The 23,501-nt window shown below is 34.0% G+C and overlaps 1 protein-coding gene across 13 annotated transcripts in view; it reads right to left on the bottom strand.

Moving 5' to 3' along the window:
* The window catches only part of PCDH11X (protocadherin 11 X-linked), a 489,383-nt gene that overhangs the window by 373,989 nt on the left and 91,893 nt on the right, over window positions 1–23,501 (bottom strand). The window lies entirely within an intron of this gene.

Here is a 23,501-nt window from a genome sequence, read left to right as displayed (position 1 = left end):
TAAAAAAGGGTTGTTTTATTTTGCTGTTTTCCTATTACAAGTCCTTGAAATAAAGATGCAAAATAAGATTAGTAAAAATTCCATAAGCAGCCTGTTTTCCAGATCTCAAGCAGAACTACATTAATCAAAAGTAAATGATTTCACATTTAGTTTATAATGAATTCACTTTACACATTTAACAAATCCCTCTATGACCATATTAACATTAGCACTTGCGCACTGATCCAGTGAACAAATTACAATCACCGTGGACACATTCATGTCCTAAACTACACAGGAATATTATACTTCAAGTGATCAAGTCCTACCAATTATTTAATTTACTTGATAACAATGAGAAAATCCTCTCATCCTAACGTGAAAAATCCTAAACCAGAAATATACCTCTCCCCATTCAAAGAAAAAAAAAAAAAGTAAAACCCATAGTGTTTGATAGATTTTAGAGTTATTTCTGTGATCCTCTTATCTCTTAGCCTGCAGATGGATGGACCATTTAATGAAACACAACAGTCCCCTTCGTATTAAAGCTACCAAGAATGACCAACTTCTTAACATGACAACAGCTAAAATACCTGAGAAGTGCTTTGATACTGTCATGGGTTGTTTCCAACTGGAGCCTTAGAAAATGCTTCAATTGTATCAAAATGAGCTCTCCAGTTCTTAAAAGTATTTCTTCATTAATTAATTTGTTGAAATTCAGTTACTGGTTAATGTTCATATAATCATTAGTACATTAGCAAAAATCATGGTTATATTAGTGAAAGGTACCATGCAAGTCATTATTCTCTAAGTCTTCTTAAGTCTTCTTAAGAACACAAGTCCTGAATAATAGCATGAGATCACAAAATGTTGGCTATTTCTCCTTTGCTCCATTTTTAGAAGTTTCTAATTGTACATGACAAAAATTAGACAAGACTGCATGACTGGGATATCTGGTCTCATGGACCAAGGTGCCAAACTCTGACCAGATTCCCACTGTTTCATTAGAGGACTTCTGCAAAGCAAGGTACAGAATTTCATTTGTTTTACAGAGTATAATACACAAGTCTTTGGTTCCATGGAGATACCATGAATAAAAAAACTTCCAGCTCACACATATTAATTTCAATTTAATTTCATTATTCCATGTGTTAGTTTTTCTGATCATTACACTTCTTTTAAACTTCAACTAATTAATTGATGCTTCCTGCAGTTTCTTAGATATTTACCATCAATTTTTACTTCTCGTTGTTTTTCAAATTGGCAACAACTCTTTAAATGAATGGAAACAATCCTTTGTTTAAATTAATTCTCCAAGAGTAGTGCTCACATGATTCTTGTAACTAAGTCTTTTTGTTCTGCCTGCAACTGTAACATCTAACCTGGCTGTTGTTTCTGTGCTTTAACATACCTGCCAACTCAAGAAAACTACAACTTCATCCATCTCCTACTCTGCTAACTCTACCATTGATTCAGCTTGTTATATTCTAGATCATGTTTCATTCATTTGCTTTTCTCTTTTACTCTCACTCTTATTAAGACAGATATGTCTTACATTCAATATTTCCCCCCTCCATGCATTATATACCACCTATTTGCCAGCCTGAAGAGGAAAAAAATTAGACTGATTGATACTATAGTAGTTATTTGTTGTGCTTGGAATCCCAAGGGAATTTACTCTTTCTGAAGAAGTAACATATCTGGTCAAGTAATGCACAAAAAAAATCCAGCTACTTCTACCTACATTATGTTGAAGATGTATTAATAATCATATGACAGACTATTGATGCTAAGAGTATGCGAGTTATATTACCATTACAGGAAAGATCTACATTGTACTATATTTAGTTAAAAAAATGACACAACTTTTAAGGAGAGGAAGAAATGTCACATTAGTGAAAGCTAAACATATCCACAGTGCCACAACAAAGAGTTTGTCTCACTACGGAGTTGCAGTGTTGAAGACACTTCCAGCAAACAATTTCAGAGCACTCATTCTGCATTATTTTCTGTTAATGCTTAAGATTATTCAAAAAAAGAAAGGTCACACATGACAATTCCACATGACACATCTTAAGAAGATAAAGTTGTGACTAGCACTGGGCAACTGGGTCACTATGAGTTAAAAAGGGGTAGTAAAACAGAACCATGCCAAAACTAGATCAAGAAATTAAATAACGGGTGAAGTTCAGGTGAAAATCAACAAAACATCTCAAGTTCCACAAGATGATAGGTGGATTAATGATATTTAAGTTTCTTAATAATTTGTAGGTGCAATTTGATTCTCTTACTGTGTATCTGTATTTTGATATCCAGTGGGTTTCTGTGTGATGGATTCAGAGGACATTACAATATAACAACAACAGTCTAAGTCAGTTAAAGTATTCCTATATCCTAAAGGAGCAATGGTGAATCATTGCATTTCAGATTAACTGGCAGTGCTGGATTATATTTATTTCAGACAATCGTGAATTGTGTGACACATTGCAAACTAATCTTATAAAATCTCTGAGCATCCTAACTAGTTCCTTCATTCCTACACATAGGAAGCCAGTGCAATTAGACAATAAAATAAAATAATAAATTAAATTTAAAAAAAAAAAAAAAAAAAAAAACACCAACGCCACACATAGCAGATGTGAAATGAAGCTTCTTTTTAGAACATTATGCATTCTTAGATATCTTGCCAAATGTTTTTTTCCAGTTCAGAGACTAAAAAAACATAATTTGGAACATCTTTAAGAATGTCATGAATTAATTTTTCCAGGCATTACTGTTATAGCCCAGAACCTAACATTAACAGCTGATAACTTTAAAAATTCATTAAACTGCTTTTGCTATTAAAACCTGAATAGTTGTGCTAATGAAAAGGAAGAGAAGCCTTAAGTCAATTTATTTGAAGGAAATTGCTAGAATTCTTTCAAATTGAAAGTAAGGCTCTGAACACCATATTCTAAAGTGTAACATTTAACTTTTTTTAGGAAAGGAAAAATGTGGGAAGAATTAAGTTTAACAAGGAATCCAAGATATAAATAAAGTGTTCTTAGTGACAAAAAGATACGCTTTGCATCTTAAAAGTTATGCTTTCTCTTCTCAAGGCTGCTGCATAAAAGGGTTGGTTCTGTAATGTACATAGATAGGAAATTTGGTGTGGCAAAAATCTCATTGGTACTTGGAAGCACACCCAAGCTCAAAAAATGTTGAGGGAAAAATAATCTGTTTGTTATCTCCTGTGCTTTATGGGCATAACTCTTAATCCTTCAAGAACAGGAGCAAAAAGAGCTCTTGTTCTATGGACACCCTTAGGTTTCCATTCTTCCATTCTCCTTTGTGGGTGCACAGTGCAAGCAAGCAGAGGCCATTCAAATCTTGAAGCATTTAGGGGTTAAACTGAGACACAAGTGTAACCAAGCCAAGCAACTGAACGTATGCTTCAGGAAAGTGTCCAAGGAGCACTGGAAGAACCAACAATGCCAGTGCTACGGCAATTCATTCCACTATACGTAGTTAAACTAAGTAGCACAAAAAGGACTTCCTATCATTATATATAAGTTGTTTCATCTATTTGTTAGTCCTAAGTACATATTACTCCATTTTTAAGTTAAAATCCTTGTTTACTTTGGGTACTGCAATGAGGTTTCTACTGTCAGGCTAATAATCAGGAAGTTTATCCGCTATGCATTCCCAGCCTCTGTCTGTCTCTGCTTTCTGATTACTGTCCGGACAGTTAATTTCTACAGCTTTTCAAATGGCACTAATCAGGAATTAAAAGCTATCAGCTTTGCTAGATACAGATTCCTACCCACTGGTTAGAAAGGATTTTCAAAATAGGCAATTCTTGGCCTTTCCTGATTGTCCAGAGACAAGCTCATAATCCAGTCCCTAGTATTTAGGAAGTTAAGCAGTGAAACAATGTTGATTATAATCTACTGTTCTTTTTTTAAAATCAAGAAATGAAGCAAGAAAACTTCAGCATTTTAATCTTGAGCCATCTGTGGGTTTTTGTTTGTTTGTTTTGGTTTGGTTTGGTTTTGTTTTTAGTTCACCATTCACCAGGAGAATGGATTTGGGGGAAGATGAAAAGGAAGATAAGGAATCAATAAAAATAGCCCTTTTAGGTGACTTACTTATAATGGCACAGTACATTTTATGTCTAACAATCTCTTTTATGGAAAGGAAACAAATAAATTTTAGTCAGGTTTGCTTTAATTATGATAGTGATTAAAGATATTTTCTAGTTTTAAACACGTAGATTTTCAGGTAGAGGGAGGGGGAAAGTCCAATCATACAGATTGAATGGGAAAATGATTTTAGATGTTTTAGATGTTTTAGATGTTTTAGATGTTTTTGAAAATGTTTTAGATGTTTCTCCAGGTAAGAAGGCTCATTTTTAGTCTTCTGACTAGCCTATAACAACCAGAAGATCAAAGAGTAACAGAAATTCTGTTATGCCATCAATAATGGACTAGTTGGATACATTATTGTCTTCCATTTCATCTGCCATTTACATTTTTCAGTCTAGTAGTGTAGGTTTCAAGGGGAAGAAGGCAAAAAGATTATTTTGAAACTACGTACATCCCATAGCGTAGCTTCTGTCATGGAAAGAAATAAGATAAAAAAGACTAATGAAATACAGTATTTTTTTTCCTAAAATGAGGGTATCTAGTAATTTACTGCTTCTATATTACATTATATTTATGGGGAAATATAATGTAATATATTATATTACAAGCTATTGTAAGTAATCTGCAAATCTGGGAAGATTAATCTGCATATTATGATTGGGAATGGGGTATCTAGAATTTACAAAAGGACAGATATTAATCAAGATTAATATTATTTTTTAATGTAGATTTCATATACTAGATGTATATTTATTCACTTCACATAACTGCTGCTTCTTTCAGGACAATAATATTTGGCCTGATTGTCCACTGCTTTCAGCATTACCTCTGCTTATTTATATCTACATGAAGTGTACAAAATGTTTCTAAATAGCAATAGATCAGAGTGGAAGAATTTGAACACAATCAAGCACAGTTATGGTTGTATATGTTTAAGCATGGTAAAAGGGAGGGCTAAAATTAAATTTGATTTTTATAAGCTTGAAAAACCTGTTGTGCTATGTTATTTTCCTACATCCTAAGCACAGAATGGACGGATGCAATTTTGTTTTCTTTATGAACTTGGGCAACATTTCCATAGAGACATATCTGAGTTTTTCTGCAGTTAAAAAAGAAAAAGGTTGTTAAACTTACCCACAGCACAGTTTACTGGTACATTAGTAAATGTCTAACTGTTTAAACTGGTATGTACTTAATGCACTAACATACACATTCAAACTCACTTCCATAGGCTATGTGGAAAGACACTCTTTTCAGAAGACAAATTTCAAGAATACTGAAAGTTGATGTTACTCAAATACAGGCAACGCACTCGGATTTATAAAGTTTGCCTGTACAATCCATAATCATTAATTTATACTAATGTGTATATGCACAGAGGCTAGTTCTGTTTTTATGGCTAAAAATAAGACAGTAACTTTAAAAAGATGAACAATTTTTATAAGACAAAATTCATACTATAAATATGCAAATAATATATTTTTATATTTATTTTTCTTGAACAGCTGTAGTATCTTCTACATGCTTACAGTGCTGTCATTGAAATTTGGACAGTATCTGTGCAACAGACTTTTTCTTGTGCCTCTGCCTTTGAAAAGGAAGAATATTATTCTATAGTTTCAGTCAATGTTAAACAAGACACTAGTTTTAAAAATATATATATATCCTGACTGAAAAGGCAGCAAGTGTCTCAGGAGATATGCTGTTGTGCATCACAAGAAAAACTTCTGAGAATAAAATGAACTGATAAAAACTCAATGTATTTCCCCACATTCACAGTGAGAGGAGAAATGGAAATCCCAATGTGAGGTCAAGCCCCAAAAGTAAGTTGGCTCTGCATGCGTAGTTGATTACACTACTGCACGTGGCAGTACACTTCAAACACTTGAAGTCTGAGCTACAGTGTGCAGATGCATCGCCTAATGTGAGAACACAAAACAAAAAACAGAGATCTGTGGTTCACTAACAAACTGAAAAGCTTCACTGTTCAACACAGAAGTAAAGTTAAGTGGGAGGTTAGCATTGCTTCAGGACATCTGCTAATGTTTTATTATCAACTTCTCATTTTAAGAACTCATAAGACAATACAAAATGTTCCTCATATTTGTATGTAGTCAGCTACTAATTAATTTTTTCCCAGCTTGAAGAATTTGATGAAAAAATGGCATGAACAGTATAAGAGAGAGGAAAGTTCTGTTATCTCCGGACTCTTGTGCGTCCAAGTTGACACGTACAAGAAGAATCAAATTATATCAAAATTGTACTCACTATTTATATTAGTGTGCCTTTAAAATGCCACATCTGCTGTGTGGTAAATTTGAATAATTCCCTGTGAATGAACAATCACAAGATAAAACCAGAAGCCACAAAAATATAAATGGAGATGACCAATTGTGGATAAATACAGAATGCAACCTTGAAAGGACTTGCTTCAGGGCATAACAAAAACAATGACAAAAATAAGGTTGCGTGGATGGCTTAATTGTGTTAATGAAGCCATTAGTTATGCTATCAGAAAGCTGTATCCTAAAGAGTGTTGGTAAAAATGAAACTACCCTGCTGGAGAAAATGTCTTTTGAATGATGGCAAGAAAAAGCAGGAACGTGTTCTGTAACACTGCCTAGCTGTTGTGTAGGGTCACATACTTGCTATGTATATATAATAAACCAGACTGCATGGGTAGCCTTGTCTTTAAATTATGTATGCAAGTCTGAAACAAAAAACACTACTTCTGCTGCAATCTTATTTCACATTAGGATATGAAGAACTGATAAAGCAATAGCTTGTATCTGGATTAGTACTCCACTGTTTAGGTTTAATCTGGCATTCCATCCTCAAAATTGACTAATTTGGATGCAACCCAGCAACATATAGCAGCAGTCACGGCTAGAAAAAAAAAAAAAATAGATGCCTAATTCTGACTGTTACATTTCAGTTAGATGTTTACAGGAGATATCTGATATAGAGTATGGGTGTAGAACTGTGATGGCCTTTAAAATTCATCATACTCAGCTATATTATCTAGAGGGAGACAGAAAAGGAAGTGAAAAAAAGGCACCGGAAGAGTAGTGGAGGATAAAAGAAGAGATTATTTTTGGCTGGATAACACAATAAAGAAATGATCACATAACCAAGAAGAGAAGGAGTGGGTGACCTAGTGGGGAAAGTCATAGCATTACTGCAAAGGTTCTGAAACTGTAATTTCAAATCTGTAAAATAGCAACTATAATTGCTGATATTAACTGTGAAGTAACTCAGTAAGTGGCAGAATGCCAGTCAGTTTTGCCTTGTATTTTATTTGTATTACCATTTTTAATTGGAAATTTATTCATCGGGATTTATTTATTATAGAAAATAATCTTAAAATCTGTATTACTGCTAGTTCATAACTGTGTAATATGAATTTTGTGAATTGCACTAGACAGAACAAATGTTAAAATGGATAGTCCTGGAAAGCTTTTTTGAGTTTCTTCACTTTCCTATATTTGTTATATCCAAAAAAAAAAAAAAAAAAAAAAAAGTATTAATAATAGTGCGTAACAATTAGTAATTGTGTGTAACTATAAACTCATATCAATGTTGGCAAATTGTCTACAGATAGTGAGCAGATATGTAACACCAAGAGCAATGCAATTGCGATGCAATTCAGACCATTAATTCAAAACTTTTTATTTAATTCAAAACACACGGCACAGCCACGCAACTTGACTGGCTGATGTAAAAAGAAAATGCTTCTACTAGCCTGAAAGAGAATAAGACTGGCTTACATTAAATAAAATGATAGCCTGAAAAGTTTTACTGACAATCGTAAATGCTTCAACAAAGGCGTACGAGCTGTTCCCAGAACTACAAATGGTTTTAAAATGATGATCACTGATAACTGACAGAAAGGAATAGAAAGCAGTAAAGAAATAAAAGGATAACAAGAAATATTTGAAATCACTGCCTGTATTTCCTTTTGTTCCCGTGTGCTCTCAAGACCACAAAAGGTGAATGTGATGTTGAACCCAAATGTATTGCTTTCTGTTTGGCCTCTGCTACGCACTCATTATTGCAGGAAGCTTAGTTTCACAGTAGAATACCAATGCTATTCTACTGTCACCCCTTGCCTTTTAGTGTTTCATGAGAGCACGATTCTCTTCTTCCTTAACCTAATTTCACACCAGTAAAACTCTCTTGATTTTAGAAGAACTTCTTTTGATTTTCAGTAGCAAAAACATATGAATCAAACCATCTTTTCTAGGTTTGCATACTAAAAAATCAACCCTTTTTAGGTTGAAGTTCTTCAGTTGTCACTAAAGCATATGAAGTTTAATGCTTGGTACATGGGAAAGTACAAGTCTGAATTATTTAGTGTATCAGACTTGGCTGGAATTCTAGAGAAAGTGCCTCAAGTACAATACAGTGCATCCCTATTTTATACATCATTGAACAGAACATCTACAAATTGCCCTGGAACTCGCGTACTGCCATAGGGCTCACTGACATTATTCCTGGGCTGTGGTTACTTCTAATGCTCTGCTAATCGTTCTGTGCTCTAACATGCTCTGGAGGAAAATCTGCATGTTCCCACAAAGTAAAAGACAAGTCCCACTAATGAAATTAAGTGAAGGGAATATAATGTATTTTTGTCAATGTGAGTCCCCTAAGCTAAACTTTTGAGGGTGAAGCACATGTATTATTCAACAGAAAAGCTTTAATTAGTGTTTCTTTAAAACTACTCTGAGAAAGAACTAAAAGAATGAAAATAGTCCATCAAGATTGTTGGAAGTGTGGCTAAGTACATCTGCAATAAGCTAGCATCACTGTACTGATGTGCTTTAAATCTACCTGAAAGCTAAGTAAAGACAACTTACAGTAAATCAAGTTCATTTCACAAAATATTTAAGTTCTTTCCTAGGGTGTACATGACAGTAATTTTAATCAAGACCTGGCATTCATTTCTTCTTTGACTGTTTTAATAGTATTACCTGATTCTAAGATCCTGAATGTAGAATGTATAATGCATTTTAAACAGCAGTAACTCAATGCCTGGAGTGGGGAAAATGATTAGATTATTTTGAATAGGCCTGTGAAGAAAGAAATGTAAATATTTCACATTTGAAGATATTGATTTCCAACAAGCCTGATGTCCGACTATAATAACTTTAACAGGCCGTTGTCTATAGCTTGTAAACTTGAATCAACGTATATCCTTCTTTTACTAAGAGATCCAAAAGCTTATTGATTCACACGTCGTCTCTTAAATTGAGATAATCTTTTTGAGATTTCAAACTTAATTTGCTGATTGCCTATAAGTGACATGAGTTCAACGCTGTCATCAGATGAGTCAAACTGTCCTTGACAGTTCCAACACTTTAAGTAGTCATTTTTGCACTGACTGATTCACTGGCAATGGACTCATTATCTGTAGTGCCATGTGGAACTTGGACGACTCAATTCTGACCTAGGTAGTTTTCATCTGCTTCTGAGCAGTGGATTGCTGTGCACCCCTACTGAGTTTCAAAGTAATTTTCGCTTTTGTGTTTCCTAATTGTATGCTTTTTATTTCCTATCAGTTTCCTTGTGGTGCTCCTTTGTGCTGCAGCCAGCAGGTGACACCCTGTACATGATTCCCCAGAGAGAATCATTGTCACTCCTAACTACTTACCCAGTGACTGCCTAGTGCTGTCTCACTCCCAACTGCTATTTAATGTCCTCCATCTCATGCTCCACAGAGAAAACCAATTATCATACAAACAAAGTAAAATGAAAGTATCAAGTGTCTGATTTAGGTTTATAAACCTGACCCTGCACTCCAATGAAAGATGTACAGATAAGGTTAGACTGCTGAGCTGTGCACCTGACTACATATTCCATGCTTCCTTCTACCAGCTTAACTCCCTACAAGACATAAGCACTGACCTCGCTTACTCGGAGCCAGTTAACTAACATAATGGCTATATTTGTCTATTGGTCATTCATAAACTGTGCTGCTATCACAACTCAGGATACCATGATTCTACAGTTTTTGAAATATTTGAGCTCTACAGATGACACAGCAAATCCCTGAATTACTCACTGTCTGTGTGCATGATGACCCCATTTAATCTTTTGTTTGTAATGTTGCTAGCTTTTTAATCTTTAGTCCACTATATTTCCAATGAATTGAGAAGACTACATCCTACATTACACTGTAGGATGTAAAGCTTCTCCTTGTAGAAGTTTTCACACAATGTATTTTACACTTTTTAGAGCATGACAGAATTAGACAAGTGCCTTCAGGAAAACTCTGAGAACATCCTTCTTATTAACAGTTTTCGTCTTTCAGAAGACTCCAAATCTCATTGGTCTTACTTAAATGTAAAATAAAGTAGCAATACTGCAACTATGCAGTTTATCATTGAAAGCTTTTTCAAAATACATGTCTAATCATAATGGATCCTGTTCAGAACTCCTTACTCATAACTTCCACTGAAGTCATACTTCCCTGGGAACTTTGCCTGAAGGAGGAGTACAGGGTAAGCCAAGGTGATTATTGCAATCTGTTACTGTGGAAATACAAGCAAACATAGTATTTTATGTCCTCACATATAAAGTAATTTTTAAATGTAGATTGTGCTGAGGCACAATGTTCTTAAGTAAATTCTTCTGAAAAGCTAGGAAACAAACATTTAAAAACAGCCTTAGCAAGATTTTTAACTGAAGCACAACAGTAGTGAAGAAAATCTGCGGGGGGGGGGGGGAGGGGGGCGTTCTGATTCCTGCTTTTTGGAACAACAGTGACAGACAAGCATTTTAAATCTTCTTTATGTTGTTAATTGAGCTCCATTCATTCTCTAAGCAATAGCAATGGCTAATGGAAACAGGAAAGCAGAGAGAGAATTTACAACAGAATATACAAATAGTGTCAGCATCTTTTTGCATATCGATTTATAGTGCCAAACAATCTTCCTCCCTCTCCTTTCTTTCTTCACTGCCATATGACATAAGCATACACTTACATCCTTAATTAAGGATGCTTCCACAATTGTTAAGGCAAAATGCTTTCATAAAATTCAGACAGCTAAACAAAATGCAATCCAAAATAAAACTGATTTGTACACTAGTTTTTGAAGTTTTGAAAATACAGTCAATTCCTCTGTGCGATCAAATCTTGGTTAAATGACCCAGATTGACAGTAAAACTAGCAGCTGCTTTCTGATTTTATTAAGACCATGAAAACTCTATTGTTATTTTTAACCTTAGTTAAAAACAGAACACAATTGTTTCACTTACTATTTTCCAGCCACCACTAAATTCCCACGTATATTTTCTAGGCTATAGATATCATGACCCAGTACATTACTCCACTCTGGATGTAGCTAAATCACATTGTTATATTCAAGCAATGTTTTGTTTTGTTGACTTCATGCAAAGTTACATATATTTATTTAACTTATATGTACATTAGCATTTTGAAACTTGGCAGATAACTTCTCTGCAAATAAAGATAGGAAATAAAATACATTTTGCATATTAATTACAAATATTAAAGTAACTATCATGCTTCATATTTAAGATGTCACATGAAAACTAACCAAGCCTCAAAACATCACAGGAAGTTAGACAAGGACTGTTGACTTGGTCACAGATACGCATTTTGCATCTCATATCTCTAGAAAGTATACTTGTAAGTGATGCAATCAGATAATAAGTATAGCTCCTGTATTGAAGAACATCTGGTGATAAAGAATTTACCAGGTGTATTAAATCAGTCACATTCCTGCATGTAACATAAGGACAAGGCCTCAGCTATACTGTCCACTGAGAGAGACCAATTCCCTTGAACAACTCATATGTGTTTGTGCCTAATCTGAATGTGAGTCACTTGCTCATTGTGTACAGCTGACTATTCTTTTATTTGCAGCTGAAATAAAAACTGATCTAGGGATTTCTCACTTGAGTGGCTGAGACACATTTTCCTGGGTTGGCAGAATACAAGGCCAGGCTAAGAGATGTTCCCGGTTTTGTAATCACTGTGTAATGTCACTACACTGCTACTCACTTTGAATTAAAATAACTGTTCAGCTGTGTTAATTTATGCTAGTGTATCATTTCAGTACGTCATTCCAATCATGCATTCCTTGCATTCTGCCAAATGCAGAGAAACTTGAGGTAGCCATTGTACATGTAGATCCAACATAGATTTTTTATTTTTTTTTTTTAATCTTTCTTTAGGAACAGCTGCAATTGTGTTGCCTGTTCTGAATGGTATGAATAAATGGTTGTGCCTTTTGGAGAAACAACAAAACACTGCTTACCTACAAGTGCTGGAAACATACAAGCCAGGCATCTTAACATATATGCTAGCATGCCAAACCATCCTTCACTTGATCTAGAGCATAACAGTAAGCCTCCATTTCAGGTTTTTAGGCTAGATGAAAGGCTGGAATCATGAGAGGCAGTGGAAGTGGTGTATGTCTTCCAGTAAAAATCAATCTTTTCAAGCATATAGTATGCTTCTAGAGTTTATGCTTTAACTCAAGAGTCGCGAACACATTTCTGTCATGGTTCAACATTCACGGAATGCTCTCAGTAATTAGTATATCTGACATCACTGAGATGAGATGAGATCTGGAAAGATCTCTGTGATACTCTTGATTCTGTGTGACTATTTTTACATAAATGCACAACAAAAAGAGTTTTTCTACTTTAAATTTAGGTTTTTACTACCGTGCACAGCTGCAGTTTTCCTAGATTGCAAAACCCCAAATGGAATTGCATAGATACCATCCCAGTTATCAGAACTGGAGTAGATGAACTTAATGAAATAAAAACAAAGATGAAGATTAACCTATTTAGCTGTCATGGTGTACCTATTATAAAGATGTGGATAGTATCTATTAATCATCTTTATTTTATAAGCAGGTAGATAAAACCAGAACTTTGAGAACATCACTCAGCTGAGATTGAACTCTTTAGATTTATCTCATTTATGAAATTTTGACAGATACTATCTGACAATGAGTACAAGTAAGGCTGGAATTGCAAGTGATAGACTTTTCTGAATGAAGACTCAGACTTTTATCTGGCATCTTTCAAACAGCCAGGTTTTGCATCACTACCGCACAGGCATTTCTATTATCTATAGGAAAATGTTCATTAGCAAATGGGAAGAAGAGGTACTGATTGTGTTCTTTTTGGTTGTTATTTCATTCTAAATGGTAGACTTCAATATATACCAAGCCTCAATACTTGTGGAAAAATAAAAATAAAAATTAATATATTCAGCAGGTTTTGCATGTGATTTAAGATTAGTACATCTCAAAATTCTGTCCCTTTCTTTTTGGAATGGAGTTTATCGTAGGTTCTTCAAGCCATAAAATTAAAATTCATGCTTCCTTTCTTTGATGATTTTTTTCCCACTCTATTCAACAAGAAGCCCCAGCTGCCTTTGCGTTCCGCAAAAGGATGTTTTATAGCAAATACCTTTCACAGTTCTTTGAGCTTTGTTCCCAAATTAGAAATAAGTATGATATTCAAATTTTTATACTTAATTATATTTTACATACTAAATAACTTACCGCATTAGTATTTATACACCATTGTCTACAGTTTCACAGATAGAAAATGGTCTTTAATGCCAATAAATTGCCAAATCAGCATTTTTTTAATTACTTCTGTTACAGCAGAAGAAATGAAGAACCCTGGTGTATCAGTATCTACATATGCAAATTAATATCTATGTTTTGAGTAATTGAGAAAACTGTTAGTTATTAGTACTCAACTTAGGATACTCAATTGTATAGATAATCTATAAAATAATGGATTGGATTTAATCCTTATGACTCTCTATTTTGACTCACATAAAAGAAGAACTTGATTACAGAGAATTCTTATTGTGAGTGTGAAATAGAGAATTTGAAGATTTGAGAAGCTTCTTGCTATCTGGCAACATTTGATCCTTTTAGGAAACCAAGAAAAATGCATATAATTAACCGTTACTGAATTCATTAATGTTATAGTCCCTGAAAGTTTAAAATTTCAGAAAATATCTGATTGGAATCTCATATTGACCAATGACATCAAACAAAGCCTTCAGCAAAAGTCTCTTTCTGATGATAATTTGGATAAATTATGAAATTAAGTTGTATTTTTTTTTTTTTTTTTTTTTTACTTCTGTGCAGTTAGTGTGCATGAGACATTCCAGTTCTAAGGAACCTAACATGCACAACAACAAAAAACAAAAGTGAGCCAAAAATACTCATGAATTAAGGTCTAGTCAGTAATGATCCTCAGCATGTCTGACCTCACCTACCTTTCATTTGGTGAAATTAATATGCCCTTTTACTGTAGTTTTACCTCAGGACAGCTTCTGTATATAAGTTAATTCAAGCAAGAAACCTTTAGCAACAAAGAGAAGGCATTTGATCTGGCTTCTAGATGTTGTTCACAACAACAAAAAACAAAGAGAGTGTGCTAAAATCAGGTAATGTCTCCAGATTCTGAACTTCAACAGTTTACATATTACAATAGCTCCATTACTTTATCTTCACTTTTCATTTTTTATTCAGAATGTGAGATCATGCAAAGATGCTTGGTTTCATAAAATATTCCAATCAAATCCCTTCCTATCAAGCGACAGCAATCTTTTGATACTGAACAAACAAATTAAATATAACATGTCAAAGTGCACTGAAGGACAGATGGTTCCAAACTTTTAACCTACAAATTCTACAGCTTAAATTAATACATCAAGGTAGGATGGAAGAAACAGGCAACAGAGACTACTATATGGATTTCAAGGCATGTGAAAAAAAAAAAAAAAAATGAAAAAAAAAATGAAACAAAAACTAGAGAAGGGCACTAGGGGCTGAGATAGCTCTATAACTATCCATTTATGTGGAAGAATCCATATCTGTAGATAAGGAAAGCAAAATGGAAATATTGAAAATGAACCTCCATTAATATGGTTTTCTGAAATATTTTTTTTTTCTGTTGAATTTCAACTCATATATAAAGTGAGAACTCAACTGATTTGTTTATTGCTAAAGAGCTGCAGGTTGCTCAAATGAAGAATTAAGAACATGGGACTCCATTGCATTTTTAAAGGTTACCAATACACCTTATGCTCTGATAACATTTGCTATCATTTCATAGGGCTTAATCTCTTGAGGTATCATACCCTTATAGTTTTCTGACAATGCAAAGCTACGAGCAAATATAATGCAATGCAATGTATAATGTTGCAAAGATGACTTTACAGAATATCATTCTTCTTTTTCATTATTACATTTTTTCCCTGGCGTTTTATTCATACAATAAAAGCAAGCTATTTCTCCAAACTAAAAGGACACAAATGAGATGGAGTATCAAATAATAAATGAACCTTTGATTTTCCATTTAAATCAATTCAAGATGTGGCCTTGATGAAATAAAAATCAGCCCTATAATAAAGAGTAATAATAGAAGTTCTTTTTTAAGGTTTACCAAAATGGAGCCATCAAAGGGTATTTATTTATTTATTTAGTCAAATCATCTTAATAAAAACTAGATTAGAATATAGTTCTACTTTTTTTCTACTTTAATCTTAAATGTGATTATCTGGATTGCTCAGGAAGGTTTGAAACCCCTCCAGTCTGAAAACATATCACAGTTTAACAACAGCTTCATCATGCCACTCCAACACATGTAAATGCTGACATGTCGGGAGCTGTATTTATGCTGAAAACATAGTTCAGCTGTCAGATGCTAATTAGACTTTGAAATCCTTGTTTGCATCACAGTAAAAGTGTTAATTAATATGACATGGGATGGCAGTTTATGAGATTTGGGATGTATACCTCTGGTAACAGTAAAAGAATAATAGATGTTGCTTTTTATTATTTTTTATTATTATTTTATATAAAGGGCAGAATTTTATTGCAGTGGAGTTTAACTTCAGTTTTGCCACATCACAAGGTTCCCTTCCCCCTGAATAGTACTCTCTCTAAAGGAAAGATAAAATAAAAACTCCTTAACACTCATCAAAATTCCTGGACTTCACCAAAAGCTGTGCAAAGCAACAAGTTCATTCTGCTTCAGAAATCCCTGTGACATTTTAGGAGTTTCTGGAATCTAACTAATTTAACGGATAAAATCCTTCCCCTTGAAGGAAGTGTCTATTTCCTGTTTTCCTACCACTCTGTTTCCAGCTTCTACTCCTACAGAAAGATTTAACTACACTGCAGTTTTCCAAAGCTTACTGGGAAGAAGACAGGCCACTGAGTCTGATGTTCTCCATTTATGTTCCATCTCAGAATTATTATGATGAACTATTACTTTTAGTCCAGTTTTTCTGAAAATACTCCTGGTGGAACAGTCCTAAAGTAACATGAACTCTTTAAAGCCATAATCACCATTTAGACTTCAATAATAGTATTTATACAGTAAAATACCTAGCAGTTCCTGAAAATAAGTTTTTTTGTTTTGTTTTATTTTAATTGAACTTCTTTTCCCCAAATGTTTTGCTGCAAGATACTAAGGAACAGTATGGTAATAAAGCTCAAAAAGACACTGACTCTGACTTCTGCATCATGACATGAACTTTATCTTTAATGATGTGCTGCCAAAGAAACTCACAAAACTGACCAATGCTTCATTGACTGAACTTGATAGTGATTGCTGTCATAAAGCAGAGTGAATGACATTTTCTCCAAAGGTTAAATGCTATCAATGCATACAAAAACATGCATGCTGACACCTGTGAACTTTGCAAACAAGAAAGTGATTACACTAGCTGGCTGAGGACAACAGTTCTCACTTTCTCCTCAGACATGTTTAGGAATGCACCAATAGCCACTGCAGATTGCTGACAGTATGGAGGCATGTGCTGATATAATAAATACATGTTCTCCAAAGTCCTTCTTTCTTTGTAAATATCCTAGTGAAAATTAGATGTTTTAATAATAACAACAACAACAGAATGAAAGCACTGGCATCTTTAGCAGCTTATGGCAAAGAATAAAGGAGGTGAACAGACACATACAAAAATATGGTATTATATGCGGTAATACAAATTATGGTAATACAAATTAACAGTAATACAAAATAAGAAATATGATTTTATAATGTAGCATGTAAAATGCTTATTCTATAAAAATGAATGAGAATATCAGAGATTTTATTCCTGTTTACAGATTAAATTTTAGTTATATTTTAAGCAACTTGTAACAGCATGCATACAGTTATAATGGAATAAGCAGCCTAAAATTACAGTCAATGGAAGTGAAAATTTCTGAGTACAATACTGTCACTCACTTTAAAAATTCCTTTTTGCATTCGTTATTATATTACCTCAACTGTTCCTAACACAGCATATGCATGCCTATAGCACCAAAGGTCTAGCCTCTAAACATCCTCAGCTTTGTGAGCCCTACTTTTTAAAGTCGTTTTTGTATTATATTTCAGAAATCATCTTACTCATCTTTAGCTATCTAAAAGCTAAGTGTTCGCATAGTTTCCTCCCACAGTGCATGGAGAAAAAACAGTTACAGAGAGTGACTCATTTCAGCCTTTGAGAGGTACTTGAGACAGCCACAGTGAATGATTCTTTCGGTGTGTCTCTTCCTTCAGCTCCTACAGAAGAAACGAATTCCAGCCTAAATCCTTCATAAATATATTTCTACTACCTTCACATTCATTCAAAGGGAATATTTACTATCACTTGGAAGAAATCACTGTGAGATTCTGATGTATTTCTTCACTATCAAGCATTATGTAATACTAAGTGAATGATACGACCGCTTTTTCTCCCTCTCTAAGCCTCTGCCTCAGCCCACTTACAATTGAGTACCTAGGCCTGGAACAACATATTAACTGATCCAGCATGCCAGTCAATCTGTTCTTATTTGCAAAAGAGAATTAAGTAACCCAAAGATAGTAAAAAGAAAAACAGAACCTTTTAGATCATCACTCTTCAGCATTTTTCCCACTGAAGGATACAGAACATTTCATTTGTAGCAGTATAAGGGATTCAGTATGATCACTGCTTCAGTGAGATCTTATCCGGACCTGAATACAGTCCATTCCCTTTGCAAAAACACTACAGTGTACAGGTTTTTCCATCTTCACAATGTTGTGTATTAGAACTCTGTCTCATATTAAGAAAAAAACATTCATATTCATCAACACTGACTGTCAGCACTGAAGTTCAGATTTCTTTTATCATATCTGTTGACCATTTACTTCCATTGTTATATATCAGTTTTTAGATATCCTCTCAAAATACTATTAGAATGTGTCCTACTTATTCACCTTTCCTTCTCACTTCTCGCTTACAGCTCTTACAGCTAGCATACTGCTTCCTTGTAGTGTTCCGCAGTTTACATTTGTCTCTGTGATTCAAAGGTTATTGGTTGATCCAGCTTAAATGTTTATAGCTGGATCAACCAGTCTCTCCCTTTTAAAAACCAAATTACTATCAAGCTTCTCTGACCTTTTTTTCCTTTCCTTCCAATCTCCAGCTAAAATATGGCTAAGGCAAAAACAATTACAAAAAGAAAATCCATACAAAGCCTACAACCACACACCAGTCATGGAATGGAAACAGCACAAGACAATCTTCAACAATCCCTGTGGAAGATTACAATACATTTACTTGTGAATTCCCACCACAAAGCTTTTTTTTTTTCTTTTGATCAGCAGTGGAATATCCTGTACTAGCTCTCCACTCTCTGTACAGAATAACATCCTTAACAAAGTGTCAGACACATTGTACAGTGAGTTAAAATCAGAAATAAACAGAAACCAATTAAAGATTTAACAACAAGCTAATAACCTTCTTCTTCTATCTTCAAATAAAAGAAGGATGGTTGAAAAATTATATGAAATGTGACAACTTTTTGTTCATTGTATCCAATCTGTTTTCTTCTCCCATGGAACAAACATATTACTACTCAGGTATGTAAATTAGAAGTGACTATTTAGATTCTTTTTCCTCTGGAAACAATCCACAGAGTATATATTACATATTTACATTGAAACCGGTCCGAACACTACAGCACTCTCTTGAAATACAAGTTTATAAAGATTTACCCAAAAGATTGTGGCATCTATTGGTAAATTCTGATTTATTAATAGAGTAATCTGTATTTGAATATAGAATAACAGCTTCTAATTTTTATTCATTTATTCATATTTTGTAAAATTTATTTTAATCATTATATTTATTTATTTGGGTGACAAATGGATATGGCCAACCTTTTTTGGTTGGTCTGTGGGGACAGGAGAAGGGGAAATGGCCACAAAATGGAGCACAGGAAGTTCATGACAGAACTTCTTCACAGTGAGGGCGAGGGAGCACTGGAACAGGCTGCCCAGGGAGGTTGTGGAGTATCCTTCTCTGGAGATATTCAAGGCCTGTCTGGATGCCTACCTGGGCAACCTGCTCTAAGGAACCTGCTTCAGCTGGGGGTGGTTGGACTCAATGATCTCCTGAGGTCCCTTCCAACCCCCACAATACTGTAATGTTGTGATTTATTTATTGGATCAGGTGAGAACAAAATAAATTCAAGGCTCCCATTTGTGTGATGACACAGTACACTAAACTAAGTACATACATTAAATAAAGATATACATTCTTGATTTGCAGGCTTTAAACCTGTCTGGTAGAAAATAAAGAATAAGTGGCATTTTTCATGTGGATTTTATCTTGACAAAAAGTCCTTTTTGCAGATATATTTGATATTCATTATGTTTTTGTAACAGCCTCTGCATCTCAAATGTTATCAAACCCTGGCAGAATCTTTTCACCTTAATAAGACAAAAGTAGACTGTGTTCTCAATGTTATTTTGTTCAGATTATCAATAGGCAGGGTTTGATTGACATAGGAAAAGGAAGAACAGTCCTGATTAAATCTGAGAGGTTTTATTTGGGCTGGTTTCACAGAGAGAAAAGGTTATCTATCTGTTATGACATATGGCAGATTTTTCTCTGACCATTATTTTTATATAGACAATCAGACTATTATTTTCAGGAATAAGTAAAGGCAGCCTTCAGTAAGTTTTTCATTTGTAGCTTTGATAAATAACTTCAATTTATCAAGCAGCCAGATTATGTCTTTTACTTCATTTTCAAAGAGAGTAACAGTGAACAAGTTATTCAACCCCCCAAACAAAATCGTCATGTTTGGCACTACCCAAACCCCTCTACAAGGGAATACATAAAAATACTGAAACTTCACTTGCCTTCTATTGTTTTCAATTTTATTTCCATGTGATGTTCACTCTAATTATACCTAATTCTTGGAAAGCAATTATTCCTCAGTTTCTACAAAGATTTTCCATTTCATTCAATGTTTTTTTTCCTGATACAGAATGGATAAATTTCAGTGAGTGTCACCTGTCAAAAAATTGTAATTATTGTACTATAATATTTCCCTATGATATTGCAAACCATGCTCTAGGTTTGTGTATTTCTAAAAAATAACTTTCATGTGAACATATGTAATGTACAGTAAATACTAAGATCACTCAAAAGTAATAAGCAATCAATTCTTAGATAAGGTTTCTGTTACAGTAGAAGTTTATATTTTGGACATAAGATTCATATGATATTCAAAATACTTCACTACTCTCTTTTAATACAGCTGGCCCTTTATTCCAAAGTGCTAATTTTGAATAATTTCAATGCAGGATTGAAAACCACAGAAGTCAGTCTCCAACACATAAATAAGATCACAAGATTCACTAGTCTAATCTTCTAATTCACTTTACAGGATGCAGGTCCTATTAAAATACTTTTGTTACATAAAAGCTCCAAAATACATAACATATATTTGCACTGTTCCTGTACCCAGCATAAAATCATGACAAAATACTATGCTGATTTAGCACATCTAACTTACTTTATACTTGCCCTTAAATGGCAGAACAGTGGTTAGCAGATATATGTATAGTATCCAGGAAAAAGAGAAAACATATTGTGGACTACTAAACAACATGTTCTGTACCTGGCGGGAAATAAATAAATAAATAAAATAAAATAAAATAACATTAAAATTAAAAATGAAAATTAAAAAAAAAAAAAAAGTTTGCATTTGCAACTATTGCAGTTTATCGTATCAGTTACCTTTTAGGCTATCTCAAAATCTTGAACTTTCAGGCAAAAACTTTTACAAGATATATTCCTTAAAGGGTATTCCTTCTCATCTCTTCTCTTGATCAATGTAGTGACCCTACTGAGAGGGAGTGCTTTACACGGCCCATCAGTAATGTGCAAATACCAGACTTTGCGAGACTTGAATGTATACGATTGTTTTCAATAAATTGTTACATACCTTCTTTACCTATTACTATGAAATTTAGTAAACCCTGAGCAGATCAGTAATCATAGTAGATGGTCACTACCAGCATATCTAGGAGTGATTATGAATGTATTTTCCCTGTGCAGACTTCACAAACATAACGAGAATATAAAACCAGATTTGGATTTATTCTTTCCCTTGCTTTTCCCTGGACAGCTACTTAACAGATTTAAATGCTCAGTATAATTTAGCCCTGAGTTCTACACTTTTTGTTCCTTCCTTTTAGATAGAAGAATGCAATTTACTTTATGAATGACATAAAATTTGAAGGATTTTCAAATGGAGAATTTAATAAAATATATCTTGCAAGTATTGGCAGGATTTTTTTTTAACGTTTGAGGAAAACATATTTTAGAGGTCCTATGCAAAGAAATAAGGGAAAAATAACAGAAACAATTTTGCTTGAACTTAATTTCTATAAGTAACAAAACAGATGTCTGAAAAACAAGGAGTTAGAGACTCCAATTCAAATGCAGAAGCATAAAAAAGGATCTACAGTCACAAAAAAAAGACATCAACAACATGAATTATATCCTGAAAAAATATATATCTTTTTAGACAGCTTTATATTTTTTCATTTTTATGTGTCTAATATAATTTTAAAATTTAATATTTTCCTTTTTAAATATAAATATGCTTATCCCTAAAGGGACTTTATATGACACAGAGAAGAGCATATTAACGTCCTTTGCAGTATTGTCTGATTTGTTGCTAGAAAGAACAAATCCTTAGAACTTTTGATGTGTAAGAATAAATTGTGCATGTTTCTTTTGCTTGTGGTACATGCAGATTTCACACAAGTAATGAAGGCCCTCTGAAAATAAGCTTCAAAAGGGCCTTGTTTTGGGTTTGGGGTGTGTTTTCTTTGCTGGCAAAATCTTATATTCTCCCATCTATCTCAAGAAAAATGATGGTCTTCATAAGTAAGATTATTGCAGTTCATTCTGTGAAATTCCACAGTTATCATATCCTCATGTGAATTTAATAAAGCTTAGCCCTGGCTGCTCTTGAACAGTAGCCAATCATTTGATTTGTTCTATTTCATTTTATTCTTCTTTATTCATCTTGCTACCATCTGGAATCATAAAAACAAACAGTTGAAGCAGTTAATGTGTTAAAAGGGGGCAATGACATAATGAAATATTTCCCTCTAATTCCCCCCAACCCCCATTAACATTTTCATATCTATTTCAAAACTTATGTTGTCATTTGCTAATTCCAAAAGGACTTTCTGTAAGAGGATTGTCAGGACAGATGTTGGAACCCTTATACAACTGAGCATGTGCTGTCTTATCCATGTTTATTGTTTCAAAGCCAAAATATAGCAACTAATAAATAATTCTTGGTAGCTGAAAGAGTACATATAAATGTGCCATTGTGTGTCTTGTACACAGAACATATCAATAGAACATTTACCGCTCCAATTAGCCTTCCTTTACCAATTGGTTTTCAGATTGACAGCACTACTCTGTCATTTCTATCTGCTTTTCATATGTAAGCGGCATAACTTTCTGAAAAGGTTTGATTAATTACTTTGTGAGTAAAGCATTCGTGACTATGTCCACTTATCAGTGTTTTCACTAGTAGAACTAGATGGAATCTAGTTCTAGATGCTATGTTCCTTTGGGATAAATTTATGCTAGCCTGAGGTTCAAGATAGGCAAAGCTCCAAAAAAGTCAAAGAATGTTCAAGTCTCCCATGCTAAATATTTTTCTCCTCGAGGAATTAGGTTCCCAGAAATAGGGTGAATAGGAAAAAGTACTTTTTTGAAAGTAATGATTTGACAAGGAGCCAATTTCCCAATATACTTGGTTTTCAGCAATTTGTATGTGTGAATATCCATAGATCCTATATTAGTACTTATATGGAATGACAAAGAGTGTGACAATGCAACATGGTACTACATGCGTTAAACTCCAGACTGAAAAAGATGAAGACAAGTTTAGTAAGGCATGATGTGAAAGCTGAAGATGGTTCAATATCTAAAAGTGAAGAGAAAGGTGGAGCTACAGACAAAAAGACTAGGAGGGAAGGAGGGAGGGAGGGAAGGAGGGAGGGAGGGAAGGAAGGAGGGAGGGAAGGAGGGAAGGA

This window comes from Oxyura jamaicensis, chromosome 4, assembly GCF_011077185.1.
Source record: "Oxyura jamaicensis isolate SHBP4307 breed ruddy duck chromosome 4, BPBGC_Ojam_1.0, whole genome shotgun sequence".
NCBI classification, from domain to species: domain Eukaryota; kingdom Metazoa; phylum Chordata; class Aves; order Anseriformes; family Anatidae; genus Oxyura; species Oxyura jamaicensis.
This window is presented reverse-complemented; position numbering and strand designations above follow the sequence as displayed.